Here is a 24,391-nt window from a genome sequence, read left to right on the forward strand (position 1 = left end):
AAGTGCTGCACTCTATATGCCAGCAAATTTGTAAAACTCAGCAGTGGCCACAGGACTGGAAAAGGGCAGGTTTCATTCCAGTCCCAAAGAAAGGCAATGCCAAAGAATGCTCAGACTACCACACAATTGCACTCATCTCACACACTAGTAAAGTAATGCTCAAAATTCTCCAAGCCAGGCTTCAACAGTATGTGAACTGGGAACTTCCAGATGTTCAAGCTGGTTTTACAAAAGGCAGAGGAACCAGAGATCAAATTGTCAACATCCATTGGGTCATCAAATAAGCAAGTGAGTTCCAGGAAAACATCTACTTCTGCTTTATTGACTATGCCAAAGCCTTTGACTGTGTGGATCACAACAAACTGTGGAAAATTCTGAAAGAGATGGGAATACCAGACCATCTGACCTGTCTCTTGAGAAACCTGTATGCAGGTCAGGAAGCAACAGTTAGAACTGGACATGGAACAACAGACTGGTTCCAAATAGGAAAAGGAGTCCGTCAAGGCTGTATATTGTCACCCTGCTTATTTAACTTATATACAGAGTACATCATGAGAAACGCTGGGCTGGAGGAAGCACAAGCTGGAATCAAAATTGCTGGGAGAAATATGAATAACCTCAGATATGCAGATGACACCACCCTTATGGCAGAAAGTGAAGAAGAACTAAAGAGCCTCTTGATGAAGGTGAAAGAGGAGTGAAAAAGTTGGCATAAACTCAACATTCAGAAAACTAAGATCATGGCATCCGGTCCCATCACTTCATGGGAAATAGATGGGGAAACAATGGAAACAGTGAGAGATTTTATTTTTGGGGGCTCCAAAATCACTGAAGACGGTGGCTGCATCCATTAAATTAAAAGATGCTTCTTGGAAGAAAAGTTATGACCAACCTAGACATCATATTAAAATGCAGAGACATGACTTTGCCGACAAAGTTCTGTGTAGTCAAACCTGTGATTTCTTCTGTAGTCACGTATGGATGTGAGAGTTGGACTATAAAGAGAGCTGAGCATTCCTTGCAGCAGGTAAGCTCAGGGTTCAATCACAGCATCTGTCTGCTCCAAGGTGGCGCTAGTGTTAATGAACCCGCTTTTCCATGCAGGAGACCGGAAGAGACAGGGAGATCAAGCCCTGAACCTTTGGAGTTGGAGCACTGACTCCAAGACCCTAGACTACCAGAGAACTCACCCTCAGGAGTATCAGACAGTGAGAACTCACACAATGGGAACCACATGAAGACCCTGCATCACCCAACCACTAGTGCAAACAAACCACCTCACTCAGCCCTGCCCATCAGAGGAAAAACAAACAAACAGAGAAAAACTCAACCCAAATCTCACCCTATATGAAGCTTACACACACCACTGGACCAACCTTAGGAGGGCAGAAACCAAAAGGAAGAAAGAATTCAACCTTGAAGCCTGGGAAAAGGAGACCTCAAACAAAATAAGTTAAAAAAAATAATGAAAAGGCCGAGAAATACCACACAAATGAAGGAACAAATTAGAAACACAGAAATCCAAATAAATGAAGAGGAAATCGGCAAACTACCTGAAAAAGAATTCAGAATAATGTTGGTAATGAATGATCAAAAACCTTGAAAACAAAATGGATAAAATGCAAGAATCAATTAACAAAGACCTAGAAGAATTAAAGAATAAACATACAGAGACAAACAACACAATAACTGAAATTAAAAACACTCTGGAAGAAATCAATAGCAGAATATCTGAAGCAGAAGAATGAATCAGTGAGCTGGAAGATAAAACGGTGAAAATAACGTCTGAAGAGCAGGATAAATTAAAGAGTGAGAAGAACTGAGCATCGTCTCAGAGACCTCTGGGGCAATATCAAATGCACCAGCATGTGAATTATAGGGGTCCCAGAAGAAGAAGAGAAAAAGAAAGGGGACGAGAAAATTTTTGAAGAGATTATAGTTGAAAATTTCCCCAAGATGGAAAAAGAAATAGTCAATCAAGTCTAAGAGGCACAAAGAGTCCCATAGAGGATAAACCCAAGGAGAAACATGCCAAGACACATACTAATCAAACTAATAAAGATGAAACACAAAGAAAGAGTATAAAAAACAGCAAGGGAGAAGCAACAAGTAACATAGAAGGGAAACCCCATTCATTCAACAGCTGATCTTTCAGTAGAAACTCGGGAGACCAGAAGGGAATGGCAGAATATATTTAAGGTACTGAAAGGGGAAAATCTACAACAATTTTACTGTACCTGGCAAGGATCTCATTCAAAATTGATGGAGAAATAAAAAGCTGTTCATACAAGCAATAGTTAAGAGAATTCAGTACCACCAAACCAGCTTTACACAAATGTTAAAGGGACTTATATAGTCAAGAAATGCAAGAGAAGAAAAAAGATCTACAAAATCAACCCCGAACAATAAAGAAAATGGCAATAGGAACATATATATCAATAATTACTTTAAATGTCAATGGATTAGATGCTCCAACCAAAAGATACAGACTGGCTGAATGTATCCAGAAACAAGACCCATATAATATGCTGTCTACAAGAAACCACTTCAGACCTAAAGACACTTATAGATGGAAAGTGAGAGGATGGAAAAATATATCCCATGCAAATGGGAAGCAAAAGAAAGCTGGAGTAGCAATCCTCATATCAGACGAAATAGACCTTAAAATAAAGAAGATTACAAGAGATAAGGAAGGACACCTCATATTGATCAAGAGACCAATCCAAGAGGAAAACATAACAATTGTAAATATCTATGTACCCAACATAGGAGCACCCCCAAACACTAACAGACATAAAAGGAGAAATTGACAGTAACACAGTAATAGTAGGACCTCCAACTCATGCCAATCACAGATCATCAAAACAGAAGATTAATAAGGAAACACAAGTCTTAAATGACATATATAGATGAGATGGATCTCACTGATATCGTCAGGACATTCCATCTGAGTGCAGAAGAGTATACCTTCTTCTCGAGTGCACATAACATTCTCCAGGATAGACCACATCTTGGGTCACACATCAATCATCAGTAAATTTAAGAAAATTGATATCATATCAAGCATCTTCTCTGACCACAACACTATGAGACTAGGTATCAATTACAATAAAACAAACTGTAAGAAACACAAATACATGGAGGTTAGACAATGTTTCTGAATAACCAACAGGTTACTGAAGAAATCAAAAGGGAAATAAAAAGATTTCTAGAAACTAATGACAATGAACACGCAGCTCAAAGCCCATGGGATGCAGCAAAAGCAGTTCTAAGTGGGAAGTTTGTAGCAATACAACCCTACTTCAGGAAACAAGAAAAAAGATTGAATAGACAACCTAACTTTACACCTAAAACAACTGGAAACGGAAGAACAAAAAACCCCAAAATTAGTAGAAGGAGAGAAATCATAAGGATCAGAGCAGAATAAATAATAAATAAATGAAAGAAACAATAGTAACGATTAATAAAACTAAAAGCTGGTTCTTTGAGAAGGTAAACAAAATTGACAAGCCTTTAGCCAGACTAAGCAAGAAAAAAGAGAGAAGAATCAAGTCAACAGAATTAGAAATGAAATAGGAGAGGTTACAACAGACAATGCAGAAATACAGAGGATTATAAGAGACTATTATGAACAATTATATGGCAATAAAATGGATAACCTGTGAGAGAGTCATTTCCTAGGCTGGTTGATAGGAAGTCTAGGGGTCCCCAAGGAGAGAGGGGTCTGGAATTCTCAAGAAGGAAGAAAGGACAAACTATTTCTTTTCCTTTACATTTCTTAGGATTATATAACAATAATGTATCCTGCTTGAGGACAGTCTCTGGAAAAAAACCTTCTGGCTAATTCTGTCATCTTAAATTGTAAATTATGGGAGTGGGTCTGGTGAGGTCTTTACAACCTCCAGACATTCTTTTGATTCACTGTAATAACTAATTTGAGAGTATATAATTCCACTGCTAATGTTAGCAAGGGGGTACTCTTTCTGCCCCCTTCTGATGCCTATGTCAGAAGCTTTCTCTATCTCCTTTATACTTTAATAAACTTTAATACACAAAAGCTCTGAGCAATCAAGCCTTGTCTCTGGCCCCAGATTGAATTCTTCTCCTCCAGAGGCCAAGAATCCCGGCGTCTTTTCGTGGGTTCAGCAACAATCTTTCATCTGGAAGAAATGGACAGATTCTTAGAAAAGTTCAATCTTCCAAGACTGAATCAGGAAGATGTAGAAATTATGAACAACCCAATTACAAGCACTGAAATTGAAGCTGTGATCAAAAATCTCCCCCACAAAAAAAGCCCAGGACCACATGGCTTCACAGGAGAATTCTATCAAATATTTAGAGAAGAGCTAATGCCTATCCTTCTAAAACTCTTTCAAAAAATTGCAGAGGAAGGAACCCTTTCAAACTCATTGTATGAGGCCACCATCACCCTGATACCAAAACCAGGCAGAGACAACACAGAAAAGGAAAACTACAGGCCAGTATCACTGATGAACATAGCTGCAAAATTCCTCAACAAAATTTTAGCAAACAGAATTCAGCAACATATCAAAAAGGTCATAGAGCATGATCAAGTAGGGTTTATTCCAGGGATGCAAGGATTCTTCAATATATGCAAATCAATGTGTTACACCATATAAACAAATTGAAAGATAAAAACCATATGATAAGCTCAATAGATTCAGCAAAAGCCTTTGACAAAATTCAGCACCCATTTATGAATAAAACTCTTCAAAATATGAGCATAGAAGTCACCTGCCTCAACATAGTAAAGGCCATATAAGATAAGCCTACGGAAAACATTAATGGTGAAAAACTTGAAATCATTCCCCCTAAGATCAGGAACAAGACAAGGCTGCCCACTTTCCCCACTGTTATTCAACTTCATTCTGGAAGTCCTAGCTACAGCAATCAGAGAACTAAAAGAAATAAAAGGAATCCAGATCAGAAAAGAAGAAGTAAAACTCTCACTGTTTGCAGATGACATGATACTGTACATAGAAAACCGGAAAGATAGTATCAGAAAATTACTAGAGCTAATCAGTGAATTTAGCAAAGTTGTAGGATACAAAATCAATACACAGAAATCACTTGCATTTCTATATACTAACAATGAAAAATCAGAAAGAGCAATTAAGGAATCAATCCCATTCACCATTGCAACAAAAAGAATTAAATATCTAGGAATAAACTCACCTAAGGAGGCAAAAGAACTGTACACAGAAAATTATAAGACGCTAATGAAATAAATCAAAGATGACATAAACAGATGGAGCAATATTCCATGTTCCTGGGTAGGAAGAATCAATATTGTGAAAATGACTATACTACCAAAAGCAATCTACAGATTCAATGTGATCCCTATCAAATTACCAATGGCATTTTTCACAGAACTAGAACAAAAAGTTTCACAATTCATATGGAAACACAAAAGACCCCAAATAGCCAAAGCAATCTTGAGAAAGAAGAATGGAGCTGGAGGAATCAACCTTCCTGACTTCAGATTATACTACAAAGCTACAGTCATCAAGACAGTATGGTACTGGCACAAAATCAGAAATATAGACCAATGGAACAAGACAGAAAGCCCAGAAATAAACCCATGCACCTATGGGTACCTTATTTTTGACAAAGGAGGCAAAAATATACAATGGGGCAAAGACAGCCTCTTCAATAAATGGTGCTGGGGAAACTGGACGGCTACATGTAAAAGAATGAAATTAGAATACATCCTAACACCATACGCAAAGATAAACTCAAAATGGATTAAAGACCTAAATGTAAGACCAGAAACTACAAAACACTTAGAGGAAAACATAGGCAGAACACTCGATAACATAAATCAAAGCAAGATCCTCTATGACCTACCTCCTAGAGTAATGGAATTAAAAACAAAAAGTAAACAAGCGGGACCTGATTAAACTTCAAAGCTTTTGCACAGCAAAGGAAACTGTAAGTAAAGTGAAAAGAAGACTGTCAGAATGGGAGAAAATAATAGCAAATGAAACAACCGACAAAGGATTAATTTCCAAAATATACAAGCAGCTCATACAACTCAATACCAGAAAAACAAACAACCCAATCAAAAAGTGGGCAAAAGACCTAAACAGACATTTCTCCAAAGAAGACATACAGATGGCTAACACAGGAAAAGATGCTCAACATCACTCATTATTAGAGAAATGCAAATCAAAACTACAATGAGATATCACTACACACCTGTCAGAATGGCCATCATCAAAAAGTCTACAAACAATAAATGCTGGAGAGGGTGTGGAGAAAAGGGAATGCTCTTACACTGTTGGTGGGAATGTAAATTGATGCAGTCACTATGGAAGACGGTATGGAGACTCCTTAAAAAACTACAATATTGTAAAGTAATTAGCCTCCAACTAAAATAAATAAATTTATTAAAAAAAAAACAAAAAAACTAGGAATAAAACCACCATATGACCCAACAGTCCCACTCCTAGGCATATACCCTGAAGAAACAAAAATTGAAAAAGACACATATATCCCATTGTTCATTGTAGCACTATTTACAATAGCTAGAACATGAAAGCCACCTATATGTCCATTGACAGATGAATGGATAAAGAAGTTGTGGTACATATACACAATGGAATATTACTCAGCCATAAAAAGGAACACCTTTGAGTCAGTTCTAATGAGGTGGATGACCCTAGAACTTATTATACAGAATGAAGTAAGTCAGAAAGAGAAAGATAAATACCGCATACTAACACATATATACAGAATCTAGAAAAATGGTACTGAAGAATTTAATTACAGGGCACCAATGGAGACACAGACATAGAAAATAGACTTATGGACATTGGGAGAGGGGAGGAGAGGGTGAGATGTATGGAAAGAGTACCATGGAAACTTATATAACCATATGTAAAATAGATAGTCAATGGGAATTTGCTGTATGGCTCAGGAAACTCAAACAGGGGCCTCTGTATCAACCTCCAGGGTGGGGAGGGAGATGAGAAGGAGGTTCAAAAGGGAGGGGTTATAGGTATACCTATGGCTGATTTATGTTGAGGTTTACAGAAAATAACAAAATTCTGTAAAACAATTATCCTTCAATAAAAAAATAAATAAACTTAATAAATAAACAAACAACAACAACAAAAGAAAGTTGAGCGCCGAAGAATCGATGCTTGTGAACTGTGGTTTGGAGAAGACTCCTGAGAGTCCCTTGGACTGCAAGGAGATCCAACCAGTCCATCCTGAAGGAGATCAGTTCTGGGTGTTCATTGAAGGACTGATGTTGAAGCTGAAACTCCAGTACTTTGGCCACCTGATGGGAAGAGCTGACTCATTTGCCAAGACCCTGATGCTGGGAAAGATTGAGGGCAGGAGGAGAAGGGGACGACAGAGGATGAGATGGTTAAATGGCATCACCGACCTAATGGACATGAGTTTGAGCAAGCTCTGGGGGTTGGTGATGGACAGGGAGGCCTGGAGTGCTGCAGTCCATGGGGTTGCAACAAGTTGGACACGACTGAGCGACTGAACTGAAAGAACTATTGATCTCTAGGTTTGGAGGTGTGTGTGGTGTGTGTGTGTGGAAGATCAAGGCCAAACAAAACCATACAAAGGAGACAAAAAACTTCTTGCTCGCTGAGTCCTTTGCATAGTTCAATAATATCTCAGGAACTTTGACTCATGATGGGATTCTATTTCAAGAGCTTCTAGAGAAACTCCTGATTCTCGCAATTCTCAACTTCCCTTGGACATACCCTATCAACTCACCGTTCCCATGAGGGTACATCATGCTGTGGGATAGCTGATCTCCTTGTTTGTAATTGTAAGGGAGTAATAAAAAAAATCTGAATCAGTCTTAACTATTTTTCTCTTTTTAAATCCTCAAATAATGATTCGTTAGTATTTACCTCAGATTGGGACTTGAAGCCATGTCCCAGGACTCAAACCCATCCAAAATCTAATTTGGGACTCTAACATGGCTGGGACTTGAACCCAGCCAAAACCCACAGTACTTGGTTTCCGGACCTGATGAAACTCAGCTTCTTGACGTCTTAACCACAGAAAGAATTCAGTGAGAGACAAATCAAAAGGTGAGGAGAGGACTTATTCAGACTCAGAGAGAAGTGCCCTCCGCAGACAGGGTGTGGCCCTTGCAGAGGACAAGTGAGGCCGCGAAATGCGGCGTGGTTGTACATATGTATAATTTTTGCTGTTTGTTGCCTTTTATTTTTTAATATGTTTTTAATTAATTTATTTATTTTAATTGGAGGCTAATTACTTTAAAATATTGTAGTGGTTTTTGAAAATACATTGCCAAGAATGCTGTTGCTGTTGTTCAGTCACTCAGCTGTGTCCGACTCTTTGCCACCCCAAGGACTGCAGCACGCCAGGCTTCCCTGTCCTTCACTGTCTCCCGGAGCTTGCTCAGACTCATGCCCATTGAGTCAGTGATGCCACCCAACCATCTTGTCCCCTGTTGTCTCCTTTTCCTCCTGCCTTCAATCTTTCGAAGTTTTTACAGGTTGGGTAATTTCATTGGCTGATGAGTGGAAGGATTATTCCAACCATTTTGGAGAAGGGGTGCAGATTTCCGGGAATTGGGCCACGCCTACTTTTTGGTCCTTTGACAGTGCCTTGGGACTGTCATGGCACCTCTGAGTGTTTCATTTAGCTTGCTGACTGAGGATCAAGGTCTAGTGAAATTGACTTGTCTGCCATCTTGGCCTGTTTGATTCTAGTTGGTTTATGTTGTATCTTTGAGGTATGTCATTCTTTCGAGTTGTGCCCCACCCACTTACCTGCTGTTTCAGAAAGAAGTTGCAAATTTCAGTGGTACCTAGATAGCAAGAAAAGAACAAGAGATCAAATTGCCAACATTCTTTGGATCATAGGGAAAGCAAGGGAATTCTAGAAAGAAAAAAAAAACACATCTACTTCTGTTTCATACTGTTCATTGGGGTTCACTGGAGTGGTCTGCCATTCCCTTTTCCAGGGGAGATTAAGAAGAGGTGGCAAGAATACACAGAAAAACTATATAGGAAAGGTATTAATGACCTGATAACCACAATGGTGTGGTCACTCACCTAGAGCCAGACATCCTGGAGTGGAAAGTCAAGTGGGCCTTAGAAAGCATTAGTATGAACAAAGCAAGTGGAGGTGATGGGATTCCAGCTGAGCTATTTAAAACCTGAAAAGATGATGCTATTAAAGTGCTTCACTCAATATGCCAGCAAATTTGGAAGACTCAACAGTGGCCACAGGACTGGAAAAGGTCAGTTACATTCCAATCCCAAAGAAAGACAATACCAAAGAATGCTCAAGTTCAGTTCAGTCACTCAGTTGTGTCCAACTCTCTGCGACCCCATGCGCTGCAGCACTTCAGGCTTCCCTGTCCATCACAAACTCCCAGAGCTTGCTCAAACTCGTGGCCATTGAGCTGTTGATACCATCCAACTATCTCATCCTCTGTCCTGCCCTTTACCTCCTGCCTTCAATCTTTCCCAGCACTTCCATAAAATTGTGCTAATTTCACAAGCTAGCAAGTTATTGCTCAAAATCCTTCAAGCCAGGCTTCAACAATATGTGAACCTAGAACTTCCAGATGTATGAGCTGGATTTAGAAAAGGCAGAGGAACCAGAGACCAAGTTGCCAATATCCATTGGCTCACAGATAAAACAAGGAAATTCCAGGAAAAAAAACAGCTACTTCTGCTTCATTTACTATGTGAAAGCCTTTGACTATATGGATCACAAAAAAACTGGAAAATTCTTCAAGAGATGGGAATACCAAACCACCTTATCTGTCTCCTGAGAGACCTGTATGCAGATCAAGAAACAACAGTTAGAACTGGACATGGAACAACAGACTTGTTCAAAACTGGTAAAGGAATACGTCAAGGCTATATATTGTCACCCTGCTTATTTAACTTATATGCAGAGTACATCCTGAGAAATGCTGAGCTGGATGAATCACAAGCTGGAATCAAGATTGCTGGGGAAAATATCAACAATGTCAGATATGCAGAAGATATCACATTAATGGCAGAAAGCAAAGAGGAATTAAAGAGCCTCTTGATGAGGGTGAAAGAGGAGAGTGAAAAAGCTGGCTTAAAACTCAACATTCAAAAAACTAAGATCATGGCATGCTATCCCATCACTTCATGGCAAATAAAAGGGGAAAAAGTAAAAAACACTGGCAGATTTTCTTTTCTTGGGCTCCAAAATCACTGCAGATGGTGACTGCAGCCACAAAATTAAAGACACTTGCTCCTTAGAAGGAAAGCTATGACAAAACCAGACAGCATATTCAAAACAGAGACATCACTTTGCTGACAAAGATCTGTATAGTCAAAGATATAGTTTTTTCAGTACTCGTGTATGGATGTGAGAGCTGAATCATAAAGAAGGCTGAGTGCTGAAGAATTGATGCTTTTTAATGGTGGTGCTGGTGAAGACTCTTGAGAGTCCCTTGGACTGCAAGGAGATCCAACCAGTCCATCCAAAAGGAAATCAAACCTGAATATTCATTGGAAGGGCTGATTCTGAAGCTCTAATACTTTGGCCACCTGATGTGAAGATCCAACTCATTTAAAAAGAACTTGGTAATGAGAAAGACTGAGGGCAGGAGGAGAAGGGGGCAGAGAGGATGAGATGGTTGGATGGCATCACTGACTCAATGGACATGAGTTTGAGCAAATTCAGGGAGTTAGTGAAGGACAGGAAAGCTTGGCATGCTGCAGTCCATGGAGTCACAAAGAGTTGGACATGATTTAGCTACTGAACAGCAATAATAAAGCTAGCAAGAGTTATACAGCTGTTTTAGAAATTAGTGGGTGATGTCAAATTTCAAATAATCAGTCTTCAGCAAAGACTAGAATGAGAAAGAGTTTTAAAATGCTTGGGAAATTCTGAAGTGGTTTCTATATTGTTTCTAAATAATCATCGCCATTTGTATGCCTCAGGAATCCTCCAGACTGCAACAAGATCCTCTAGCCTTTTCTGGGAAGGGAGAGATGGGTTTGTTTGTGTGGGAGCAATCTCTTTAAGCAAGAAAAATAAGAGCAATGAAACTACTTTTACCAGTGATATGACAGACATAGCAAGTAGTTACCTGCTAATGCGAGCTATCACCTTTAATTAGGGCTTGGGGAGGCTGAGCTCCGCTGTCTTCAGTCTTTGAAATAAGCCGTCATGTTCAAAGAGCTACCTTCTTTAAATAATTTAGATAGATATCCATTTTAATTAGAGTAGATATGGAATATTGGATATGGAAATGACTGCTGCTGCTTTTTTTTTCACTTTTAGATTAAGGTGACTGGCAAATAGGTCCCTGTACAGAAGGAAAGGGCATCTGGCTAGTCCCTCTTTAGGGCTGCAGATCAAGCACGCAGGAAGCTGGAGGCCTTCTGTGACCCCAGCACTTCCCTGGGATGGAGCAGGCGGGAGGGAGCCTCTTTAGGCATCGCCTGGTGGGTCACCATACAGGTGTCAACAGCTGCCAGAGGACAAACCAATCTGGTTCTGCTTTTCAGAGAATGAGATATATGCCTCCCTGCCCCCAAACAAGAGTGGTTTGGAGTGCAGCAAAGCATTTGAGGAATCATTAGACGTATCCTCAGAATGTCGTGAAAAGGTCCCGCTGAAAAGATATTCAGTCTATTCAGAGATCGGAATGTAGCCCAGGTACACCATCAGAAGTCATAGGCTGCTCTGCTCTGCCTTTGGAGGGTGAGTAAAGATGCTCAAAAGAAAAGTCTGGGAAAGAGCCATTAGGTTGCAAGATTTCAGCTATCTCAGAATTCTTCAGTAGTTTCTGCTTACTTTCTGCCTCATTTTCTCTTTTCTCTCAGCTGTCTCGTACCTTCTCCTTTTCTCCTAGATCCCCATGCCAGCAGAATAGAGGTGTCACCAGCAAATCAATTAACAATTGTGTTCAAAACAAAGAGAGAGACAGAAAAGAATCATGAGAGACTGGATAGCTTAGAGCAACGTTCCTTCAATTACGATTCTTGTTTACATATGCCTACGGGATTCCTCCTAAGCCTGGGGGTGGGGGTCGGGGGTAAGGCAGGGAAAGCCATGCTCTTTTTCTTCATCCTCCTCCTCCTCCTTCTTAAGTATTTACAGAGCCTGATTAAACTCACCAGTCCAAAGTGATTTCACTTATCTCACATTCTATTAAAGTGGAAAGGGTAGGTTAAACTCCACCGCCCCTCATTTTACAGATGGTCTTCATTGATCAATGAAAATATCCATTAAAATTAGGAAGTCATCCTTCTATATGCGTACGAAAACCCAGCCCCTCTGCTCATTCTCCTTGGGTTCCCGTTTGCTGCTGCTGCTAAGTCGCTTCAGTCGTGTCCGACTCTGTGCGACCCCATAGACGGCAGCCCACCAGGCTCCCCTGTCCCTGGGATTCTCCAGGCAAGAACACTGGAGTGGGTTGCCATTTCCTTCTCCAGTGCATGAAAGTGAAAAGTGAAAGTGAAGTCGCTCAGTTGCATCCAACTCTTAGCGACTCCATGGACTACAGCCTACCAGGCTCCTCCATCCATGGGATTTTCCAGGCAAGAGTACTGGAGTTGGGTGCCATTGCCTTCTCCGGGGTTCCCGTTTATTGGATCAGATTTTCAACTTATCCCTTTTATCCTCTGACTGCTCAGCATCTTCTTGGATCTATAGATCAGATTCCCTTGCTCTGAAGGGCTTTTCCCCGTCCACCGCAAATTTAACTTTTGGAACCCTCTCTGAGATGGGCTTTGACAACTGTCTTCTGGCTCCACGCACTAAACATATGGGCAATCTTTCAATCACAAGTTGCAAATTCAGGTAGCCTTCTTTACTTCCCTACTTGGCTTTTACTTCCATAGAAGAAGGATCTTACACAAAGTGGGTGAAGACCATGTAAACAGTAGTTTTGTTAAAGGAAAATAAAAATAAGAGCCAGGACTTCCAGGCAGTAGTAGTTGAAGTAGTGCATGGAGAGTATGGATGGGGCAGGCCAAAGCAGAGGATGGCCTATGCAGTGAAGAGGAGCAAGGGTTTCAAGGATGGCAGTCATTTGAGGTGGCTGTTGTCATACTGAATGAGACAAAGTGTGCTGCTGCTGCTGCTAAGTCGCTTCAGTCCTGTCCAACTCTGTGCGACCCCATAGACAGCAGCCCACCAGGCTCCGCCGTCCCTGGGATTCTCCAGGCAAGAATACTGGAGTGGGTTGCTGTAGCGTGAGCTTAATTTTGATGGAAAGAACTGTAAAGGAGACAATGGAAAAAATCTCAAAGCAGAAGAGTGTTTAACATCAAAAACACTAAAAAAAAAAAAAAGATACAGGAGGAGAAACATACAGGAGGCTGAGATCCAGTTTAATTAGTCATATGTTTTTCTTAACACCAGCAAAGACCAGACCAATATGTGACTGAGCAAAGAACTCTTAAAGTCCCTGGTCACAGAATAATGAGTTTGAAAACACTCTTTTTGGCAACAAACTCAAGGCACTTGATAACTCTGGATGCAAACTTTGTGCTGAAAGAAAAGTGAAGTTTGTTTTAACAATGGCATTGGATTCTGAAATGAAGCTCAGCTGCCATAAAAATTCAACATCACTTGCACACAAACATACTGCATGACCTTGCATTAAAATAAGTCTTTCAAAGGACTGGATGTACTATAAATTGGGCAAGAATCGGGCTCTTTTCAAAATGCTAATATCCATCAGGAATCAAGATTACCCTGTTTTTCCTGGAGCTCAGGAAGAGTGACGCTAGCAATAAACGGGCCGTTGGCTGCCATTGCTAAAAAGTTCAGGTTCATCCTTTCCAGTGCCAAAGTGACATTCATAATAAAATGTCAATGGGATAAAGAGCAGGTCAGACCTGTCCAAATCCAGTATGGAATAAGTGTCTGCTAAGATGATCCTATCCCAAAAACTACTGACAACTCTGGTACATTTGTATATCTCTCAGAGAAAGATTCATCCTGTGAGACAGAAGGACTGATGTGCAGACTCTCATCTGCTGTCCTTGGGGAAACATTAAGAAATAAAAGAGGACTGTTCTTCCCTGACTGTTCCCGTAGACAATTGAGCTTTTTATGTCTTAAACTGCTTAGTCTCTTCCTTACTTTTCTGGCTACTTCCCACATTTCACGACCACTGTATCTCTGTTAAACATCAGTAGGTAAGAACCGAAACTGTAGGGTTTAAATGATGTCATCCTTTTCCAGGAGAAACTGAAAGTGAAAATTGCTCAGTCACATTCAACTCCTTGCCATGCCGTGGACTGCAGCCCACCAGGCTCCTCTGTCCATGGAATTTTTCAGGCAAGAGCGCTGGAGTGGGTTGCCATTTCTGCAGCAGAGTACTGCCTAACAGAAGAAATCTGCCTAATAGAAGAAATCAGTTTTTTGGCTAGAAGTGTTTTCTCTGAGCCCTGTACTTGAGAAGGTTTGGAAGACATCATAGCCTGCCACCTTGTATGCTTTGCAGAGTGACCCTTCATTCCTGCTCTCTGGGGATGGGTCAACCTTGACTTAGTATTGCAGTCCTGCCATAGATCAGGTATCTTGCACAGAGATTCTGAGCTGAATCCAGCACGTCAGATGTTATCTCTCTTGCATTCTCTTTACACCCCTGCATGTCTTTTTTTTTTTTTTGGCCTCTAAGGAAAATGATGAAGCAGTCAGGACCGAATAATGGGTAATAAATGGCCAAGGGAGCATTGAGACATTCCCTGTGAGTGCCTCACCCCTACGCCACAGGGCAGCCAAAGTAACTCTGTGGATACAAAAAGCTGGTTATGAGCAAACTTCCATCTAATCTGCTGGACCCTGAATTCCTCTTAAAATCCAATGTTTTGATCATGCGGTATTTTAGGAATAATGTTCTTTGGTGATAATAATGTGATAGCACACCTTGACTAGAGCAGAGATTTTGTATACTGGCCATGCTCACCTTCGGGAAGATTCAGCAGTTGTTTGCACGGTAGCAGTTTCAAAGAACTGGCCACAGTTCTGCCCAGCTCTGTTACTGCCACACAAACCACGGGCATTCATTGCCTCTGACATGAGTTAGAGCCACTGGAATATTTTCAAGACACTGCTGTCACAGTGATGCACAGTACTTTAGACCTTTGGTTTGTTTATTAGTTTGTGTATATGTAGCACTAGATGCTTCGTGTTTTTTTATCCCATTTTGCCATAAACTATCATGGCAGGAATAGCTTTTTTTTTTTTGCTGCTGCATTGCTTTTAAGTATGTTGTTGTTGTTCAGTCGCTGAGTCATATCTGACTCTTTGCAGCCCCCTGGACTGCAGCACGCCGGGCTTCCCTGTCTTTCACCATGTCCTGGAGCTTGCTCAAACCCATGTCCATAGAATCAGTGATGCCATCCAACCATCTGTCCTCTGTCGTCCTCTTCTCCTCCTGCCTTCAGTCTTTCCCAACACCAGAATCGGATCTTTCCTAATGAGTTGGCTCTTTGCATCAGGTGGCCAAAGTTTTGGAGCTTCAGCTTCAGTCATTCCAATGAATATTCAGGACTGATCTCCATTAGGATTGAATGGTTTGATCTCCTTGATGTCCTAGGGACTCTCAAGAGTCTTCTCCAGAACCACAGTTCAAAAGCTTGTGAGTATGCCTGAGGCTAATAAGCATGGGTATATCTGATGAATATGATCAGATAACCGTGATAACTGCATCAAATCCTGCTGGAGAAAGCCTGGGACATGTCTGTTAGCAAAGAAGTCTGAGATTCCCATATGATTAAGTGTGTGTGTGTGTGCGCCTGTGAAGAGAAACATTCATGGGATGGATCCTGCATTCATTCATTCATGAAACCAATATTTACTGCACCAATGTGGGAATACTGGGAATAATTGAGTACATTGAGATACTGGGAATAAAATGAGCAGAAAAAAAAGTGACTATCCATGTCTTTATAGATCTCGTCATCCAATTGGAAAGAAAGATATTAGTCAATAACAAATAAGTGATAGCATCAATTGGAAAGAAATGTGGTATCCTGGAGAACGTTCAGATCTTAGGTTAAATAATAACAGTGAAATTATCTAGTTAGAGGTTTTGGAAAAAATTTAAAACTATGTGCTCAAGTGTATTTAAGAATATTGTACATATTGTATTTTCTTGATAAAAGTAGTATCTATTGATTTGGTGGAATTAGAAGAAATTGTTTTTGTCTGAGGAAGAGCATGTCTTGATCAAGATATTTAAATATTAAGTCAAGATAAAAGTGTGCCAATGGTACGGCACTTATCACAAAAGCACGGGGATTACTGAGGTGGGCTTGGAGAAGCCTGGGCAGGGGCAAAGTGAGAAATCAAATGTTGAAGGGCCGGTGGATGGAGGAAAGAAGCACGAGGAGCTGGCATGCTTAACACTCACGTGTCGATGGGCGCTTAGGTCTTGCTGTTGTAGACAGAGCTGCGATGAACATTGGTGCATGCACCTCTTCAGGTTACTGTTTTCTCCAGATGGTATGCCCAAAAGCGGGATTGCTGGATCATATGATAGTTCTATTTTAGTGTTTTAAGGAACCTCCATACTATTCTCCATTGTGGCTGTACCCATTTATATTCCCACAAACAATGTAAGAGGGTTCCCTTTTCTCCACACCCTCTCAAGCATTTATTACTTGTAGACTTTTTGACGATGGCCTTTCTGACCAGTGAGAAGTGATCACTCATTGTTTTGATTTGCATTTCTCTGGTAAGTAGTGATGTTGAGCATCTTTCCATGTGCTTTTTGGCCTGCATTTGAAGAAATGTCTGTTTACATTGTCTGCCCATTTTTTGACTGAGTAGTTTGGTTTTTTGACATAGAACTGCATGAGCTGTTTGTGTATTTTGGAGATTAATACCTTTTCGATCACTTTATTTGCAAATATTTTCTCCCATTCTGTGGCTTGTCTTTTCATTTGTTTATGGTGGTGCGTACATTAAGGAGCCAAAATCTTGATAAATGAGCCAATGAGCAGAAAGAGCAAGACAAAGTTAAGAAGTCCAGAACCTGTTTAAAAGAATACACAGACATGATGTGATGGACTGAATAAAGCTGAAGTGGCCATTCTCTCCATCTCAGTAATATGAACTTCCATCTTAGTTAATCCAGGCTGCTTTAACAAAGTACCGTAGACCCAGGGACTTGAACAGTAGACATTAATTTCTCCCAGTTCTGGAGGCTGGGAAATCCAATATTAAAGTTCCAGCAGACTCAGTTCTCAGTGAGAACCTGCTTCCTGACTTGCTTGCTTCCAACTGCCTTCTCACTGGGTCCTCATACAATGGGTAGAGAGCTCAGGTCTTTCTTCCCCTTTTTTAAGCCCACCCTGTGGGTCCCACACTCATGACCTCATCCAAACCCAATTGCCTCCCAAAGACTCCATCTCCAAATTAGGTGACTTCAACATATGAATTTGTAAGATAAAAATTCAGCCCATAACAATTGCATTAAATACTTTTGTTTCAGTGCTCTAACATGGAGTCACTCTGTCAATTACTGCATTTCTATGACTATATCTAGAAAAGTTGTTTGTTGCCCCTGATATCACATTTTCTCTCTTTCAATAACAGTGGGATATCTAATATTCAAAGGTGAGTTGTTCAATTTCCACATATCTTGTGATTTTCTGGATACTTTTCTCGTTGATTTCTAGTTAATTCTGTTTTGAAGTTAAGAACACACTTTGACTAATTTCACTTTTTAAAATTTGTTTGCAGTGCAGAACATGGTCTATTTTGAGGAATGTTCCATGTGTGCTTGCAAAAAAAATGTGTATTCTGCTATAATTGGGTAGAATGCTCTAGAAATATCAGTTAGGTGAAGTTGGTTAGTAGTGTTCTTCAGATCTCCTATATCCTTACTGACTTCCTGTCTACTTGTTCTAGCAACTGCAAAAAGAAAAGTACTGATATATTCAACTGTAGTTCTGGATTTGTCTTTTTCTCCTTTCAACTTCATCAGCTTTTGCCTCATATATTTTGTAGCTTTGTTATGAGACATATAAATATTCAGTTCTTCTTGAAGCATTGACCTCTTTGTCATTATATTATGCATCTCTTTGTTCTGGGTAACAGTTCTTTTTCAGCTATTTTTAAAAATTTTTAAATATTCTTTATTTTTTTAATTATGAAAATATTGTAACACATTCCCAGGAGACTTGGAAAACACAGAACAAAGTTACATATAGTTCCACTATATATGGCAATTGTTTGTTTTAAGAGGATAAATTAAGATTTTTAGTTGGAGTTTCAATATCAAACTCTCAGAAATTAATAGAATGAGTGTACAGAGAAGTAGAAGAATTTGGTAGATCTGAAAAGCGTTATGAACCAATTGGACGTAATTAAGATTTATACAATTCTCACACAACAGTAGGATACAAATCCTATTCATGTTCCCGTAGACTGTGAACCAGGAGACACTGGGGCACATCCAGAGACATAAGACCAGGCGCTTCTGCTGCTATTAATATAGCTACTTTAGCTTTCTTTTGATTAATATTTACCTGGTATATTTCTCCATTTTTGCTTTTATTTTTATCCTATGTCTTTATAACTAAAATTGATTTGCCATAGATAGCATATAATTGTTACTTGCTTTTTTAATCTGTTGTAACAATTTTTTAACTTTTAATTGGCATTTTAGACAGTTTACACTTAATGTAATTACTGATATGTTTGGATTAAAGACTACTATCCATTTAGCTGTTTTTTGTTACATCTATTCTTTGTTCTTTTTCCTTCCTTTTCTGCCTCATTTTTAATCTTTTTAATTTTCCTACTTTATCACCACAATTAGCTAATCTTTATACCCCTTTTTAATATTTTGGTGGTTGCCCTAGAATTTATAATATATATCAAATAATTTATTACCACTCCACAATATTAAAAAGCTTTTATAACAGTATGTTGTCAATTCCTTCCTTTCATTTTCTGTGCTATTATTGTCATATATTTTACTTTTACGTATGCTATAAATACACGATGCATTGTTATTATTTTTGCTTTAGACAGTCATTTCTCTGTTATGACCAATTAAAAAATAAGACAAGGCAAACTTTGTCTTCCTGTGGAGGACAGTCGAGTCTGAGGTTAAAAAAATCAAAATGTTTAGGGCTGAAAATGGACATGTCCCTTCTGCTAGCTTGGTGTGGTGTGTGTCTTTGTCTGTGTGGAGGGAGTGGTAGGGTCCTTATTGTTAGGAGTTTAACTGGAGTTTGGAGTAGTTGCTATGATCACTCAGTAGAAGATAGACTTCAAATCATCTAGCCTTACTTTCTGTTTAGCATGTGGGCTGGTTTACCAGAAGGCTTTTCTTCAATATCAGCTCCATCTTCAACCTTAAGTCTTCCCTTTGTGCTGTGTCTCGTGAAGGATCTCTCTGCCTGTTCTGTCCCCTCTACAAGCAGCCAAGCACTGTCACTTATCACTCAATGCTAATCAGCCTGGGAGAAGGCGTGACATTTTCTGTTGTCCTGTGTATGTCTCAGTCTCAGTCACTGTGTTCCTGAGTCATGGGCATAGGTTTTTCTTGGTGATTCTACCCCACTCCCAGCTGTAGATCTGGACCCAGCAAGTATTTCCATTCCTTATTTTGATGAAAAAGGTTTCATTCCTTTCTCTCAGAATCAGTGAGTTTTTATCAGTGTCCTAAGGGCATCAAAGGCTTCCTTGGTGGCTCAGAAGATAAAGAATTCGCCTGCAGTGTGGGAGGCCTGAGTTTGATCCCTGGGTCAGGAAGATCCCCTGGAGAAGGAAATGGCAACCCACTCCAGTGTTCCTGCCTGGAGAATCCAGTGGACAGAGGAGCCTGGAGGGCTACAGTCCATGGGGTCGCAAAGAGTCGGACAGGACTGAGCGACTTCACGTTCCCTTTCAGGGCATCAGATTTTGCTTCCCTCCTTCCAAGGCTTTAAACCTCCTCTTTCACAGGAGACGAGGGGAGAGTGGTCTGTGCTCCCTCCAGCGGTGTTGCCGCTCCAGGCCTGCAGCACGAGGAGGACAGTTTTAGGATTGTTGCTGACCTTGTGTGTTAGTACCTGCTTCTCTGCAGATAAGCCTGAGATGGGTGTAAGTTCTGTGTTTGTGTCCCGGGGTTCACACTCTTTGGTCAGCCCAAAGCTGGTCTTTAGTAGTTTACTAAAATGTTAAGCTGAATTCTTACCTGTGATAGCATCTCTCCCAGGAAAGCAAGTTCTCATGTCCTAACTCTTCTTAGATGTGTTTTTGTCACGTTCTCGGTTAATTGGTAATGATCAGTTCTCTGCTGGGCTCAAGAAAAGTTATGAGTTTTTGGATTGTTTGGCATTTCTGCCATTGCTGCTGCTATTATTAAGTGCAGGAGCGATGCTCTTTATAACATTCTACTGCTGCAGCCTGAGCAGTACCAGAACACACGGGTGTTAGCTGGGCACGTAAGCAGTTGGAATCAAGGCTCCATTTCCTGGCCTCTCCCATGGCTAACACTTCCAGCAAATATTTCTAAAGTGGGAGGGAGCCCGCCCTTCTGCATCCTGTTCTCTGTTCTGCTGACTCAGATACAGGCATGAAATCTGCAGCTGATGCAACCACCTTGCACCATGAACTGAATTTAGGAAAAGAGGCTACACATCTGGTAGCACCGTGATATAGAAGAGACCTTACGCAGTACTCAGCTGCCTATACAAATAAGCACTTGAGAGAGAAAAAATCAAATCAAATAACTCCAAATGCGTTTAATTTGCTGGATGTCCTCTCTCACTGCTGAAACTGGTGCTAACTTACAAGTTGTATAAGCATTCATATCAATTTGGGATGATTGGCATCAGATGTGGCAAGTTTCCAGGTGCCAGTCCGCTGGCTAGTGTGTCTGCTACAGAAGACTTTTCTCCCTCTCGCTCTCTCAACCTTTAGCACCCAGCACCTAGCTCGGGGGCTCACACATATATTCAAAAATGAAAAATGCAGGCATACCAACTGACTGTGACTTCTCCAGACTATGAATCTGCCTGCCTATTTTTGTTATGCTCTTTTATATAATCATGACTTATAGGCACCTCTTTATCTGCACCACTGAATCCCACCTTCAGTCTGCAGTCAGAGATATGTAGTTAGCAGAATGAATTATTTTCTTTCCTTTTGGTTTTTCCTCTCTTAGGAATGTAAGAAGGGCTGAAAAGGCAAGAACATGTCTACAGAGGAGAGGAAAAATATAATCAGGGAACTAAAAAAAGCTCATAACTGAAAAAAATGGCCTCTGACAACTAACGGTGGCTCAGGTCATCTGCTGGGGCAACTCTTTAACTCTTTGCTTCTGTGTTTGTTGAATGTTGGGCCATAAAAGAGATCTTGGAAGAAATAGCTTCTTTTCTTTCCCAGAAGGTTACTATCTTCCAGTTATTTATATATCCCAAGCTGAAGAGGAAAGCAATAAGACAGCGCTGCAATCTGTCACCAGGCTACAGAGCAAAGGCTCCAGGCTCTACCACGTAGCCAAATGTGGCCTGAGAACTCTGGTGCCATCGTGGATAAATTCTAAGTTCCTTAAGACCAGAATCCATGCCATCTGCTTGAATCTCAAATGCCACACCATAAAGAACATAATATGTAAGATATTTCTTACATCTACAGCTGCTGTTACTGCAAAAATACCAGAAACTAACTACTTGAGGGATTTCACTAGAGTTGAAGAAAACTGTGCTGAGAAAAATGCCTCTCATGTAAGAAGCAAAAAAAAGACATGTTTCTCTTGTCTGTGCATTATTAGAATTTGTCTGCCCTCCTCAGTACATCAGCACTAATGATGCTGAAGTCCATGAAAGATAATAGCCTTGAGTCATTCTCTAGCCACAGAGAAGGTAAGATTAATAAAGAACATTTGTTATAATTTTGAAACCAATTTATATAATGGAACTCATAATAAATAACCACATTTAACACAAGCATTCATCAAAGCCAATTTATACATCAGTTTGTTCACTATGTGTTAAACCAACCATTTATAAGAATAAGTTGGTTTTCCTTTTGTGTCCCCTTTTCTGTCTATTAAAGTAAGAATTATTGTTGGATATGGTGAGTTTTTTGCTTTTATAGATGCAGCATTGATAGTGATATATGTTGACTTCTCAGCTGTTTCTACATGATATATAATTTTGCACAGCATGTTGCTTCTGTCTCAACTAAGAGGAAATTATTGTTTTAAAAATATAAAGCTATTATTGATAGTCTCTTCTCTTCTCAGTAACTTGCCACCTCAGGTGAACATAGTTCACTGTAGGAGAGGCTGGGGATTTCCACAGACTGTCAGTTTTTACAGAAAAGGGAACAGGTGAAGGAAATGGGAACCCACTCCAGTGTTCTTGCCTGGAGAATCCCAGGGACGGGAGAGCCGGGTGGGCTGCCGTCTACGGGGTCACACAGAGTCGGACACGACTGAAGCGACTTAGCAGTAGCAGTCTAGTAAATGAAATTCACAAATTATCTGCAAGCATCTTATTAAAACCATTTTCATGTTACCTTATTCCCAAGCTTCAGCTCACATCAGTACCTATTCCTGTGTTTTTTTAACTGAAGTGTGGTTGATATACAATGCCGTTTTAGTTTCAGCTACACAACATAGTGATTCGATTTTTTTTCAGATTATATTCCATTATAGGATAAGATATTGGGTATAATTCCTGTGCTACACAACAAATCCTTGTTGCTTATCTGTTTATGTATGGATATAGATCCAACCGTAGACAGTTTTTCCTGTTTTTCCCAAACCCCTAATGTGGCCCTCCTCCCCTCCCTTACCCTTTGGTAGCCACAAGTTTGCTTCCTATCTCTGTGAGTCAGTTTCTGTTTTGTGTTAGATTCATTTGTATTATTTTTAAGATTCTGTATGTGAGATCTTACAGTCTTTCTCTGACTTATTTCAGTAACCATGCTACTCTCTGGGTCCATCCACATTGCTGAAAATGGCTGAATAATATTCCATTGTGTGTATATATATACACATACTAACATATCTATATATACAGCCACATCTATATGTGTACATATATATATACTACATCCATATTTATGTATATGTGTATATGTAGACGTACACACACCATATCTACATATACATATGTATACTACACATGTATATATACATATACTACATCCATATACACACACAGGTACATATATATACTACATCTACATCTACATATGTATACACACACCACATCTACATATATGTATATATATGCTACACATGTACATATATACTGCAACTATATATATGCACACACTACCTATATATGTATATGTGTGAATATATACGTGCGCACACCCATACCCACACTACATCTACGTATATGTACATATACACTACACATATACATATATACACTACAACTATATTTACACACACTGCACCTATATATGTATATGTATGAATATATACCTGCGCACACCCACACCACATCTACATATATGTACATATACACTACACATATACATATATATACTACAACTATATATATATATACACACTACCTATATATGTATATGTGTGAATATATATGTGCACACACCCACACCCACACCACATCTACATATATGTATATATACACTACACATATACATATATACACTACAACTATATTTACACACACTGCACCTATATATGTATATGTATGAATATATACCTGCGCACACCCACACCACATCTACATATATGTACATATACACTACACATATACATATATATACTACAACTATATATATATATACACACACTACCTATATATGTATATGTGTGAATATATATGTGCACACACCCACACCCACACCACATCTACATATATGTATATATACACTACACATATACATATATACACTACAACTATATTTACACACACTGCACCTATATATGTATATGTGTGAATATATACCTGCGCACACCCACACCACATCTTCTTAAGCCAATTGTCTGTAATGGGCACTTGGGCGGTTTCCATGTTTTAGCTATTATAAATAATGCCACTATAAACATTGGGGTGCGTGTATCTTTTTGAATTGGTGTTTTTTGTATTTTCTGGATATATACCTAGAAGTAGAACTGCTGGATAATATGGTGATTCTTTTTAGTTTTCTAAGAAAACTCCATAGTGATTTCTGCAGTGATTGCATAGATTTACATTCCCACCAACAATGCAGGAGGGGTTCCCTTTCCCCCAGATCTCCCCCAGCATTTGTTATTCATAGACTTTTTGACATTCTGATATAGGTATGAAGTGATACCTCATTGTGGTTTTGATTCACGTTCTTTAGTAATTAGCAATGTTGAGCATCTTTCTTCAGCCTGTTGGCCATCTGTCTGTCTTGTGTGGAAAAATGTTCACCTCTTCTGCCTGATTTTTGACTGAATAACTTG

The 24,391-nt window shown here is 39.7% G+C and overlaps 2 protein-coding genes across 4 annotated transcripts in view; one reads left to right on the forward strand and one right to left on the reverse strand.

Annotated features, from left to right (window-relative positions):
• LOC145511713 (uncharacterized) overlaps window positions 1–24,391 on the forward strand; it is a 398,185-nt gene that overhangs the window by 241,932 nt on the left and 131,862 nt on the right. The window lies entirely within an intron of this gene.
• Window positions 1–24,391, reverse strand: part of TMEM232 (transmembrane protein 232) — a 283,645-nt gene that overhangs the window by 10,485 nt on the left and 248,769 nt on the right. The window contains exons 14-15 of the transcript XR_014058093.1: window positions 20,171–20,272; window positions 8,793–8,830 (exon numbers count right to left, since the gene is read on the reverse strand). The gene's annotated coding sequence lies outside the window, so the exon portion shown is untranslated. The remainder of the gene's footprint in view (window positions 1–8,792; window positions 8,831–20,170; window positions 20,273–24,391) is intronic.

The sequence above is a fragment of the Giraffa tippelskirchi genome, chromosome 6, assembly GCF_054371585.1.
Source record: "Giraffa tippelskirchi isolate mGirTip1 chromosome 6, T2T-mGirTip1v1.2.pri, whole genome shotgun sequence".
Lineage (NCBI taxonomy): Eukaryota > Metazoa > Chordata > Mammalia > Artiodactyla > Giraffidae > Giraffa > Giraffa tippelskirchi.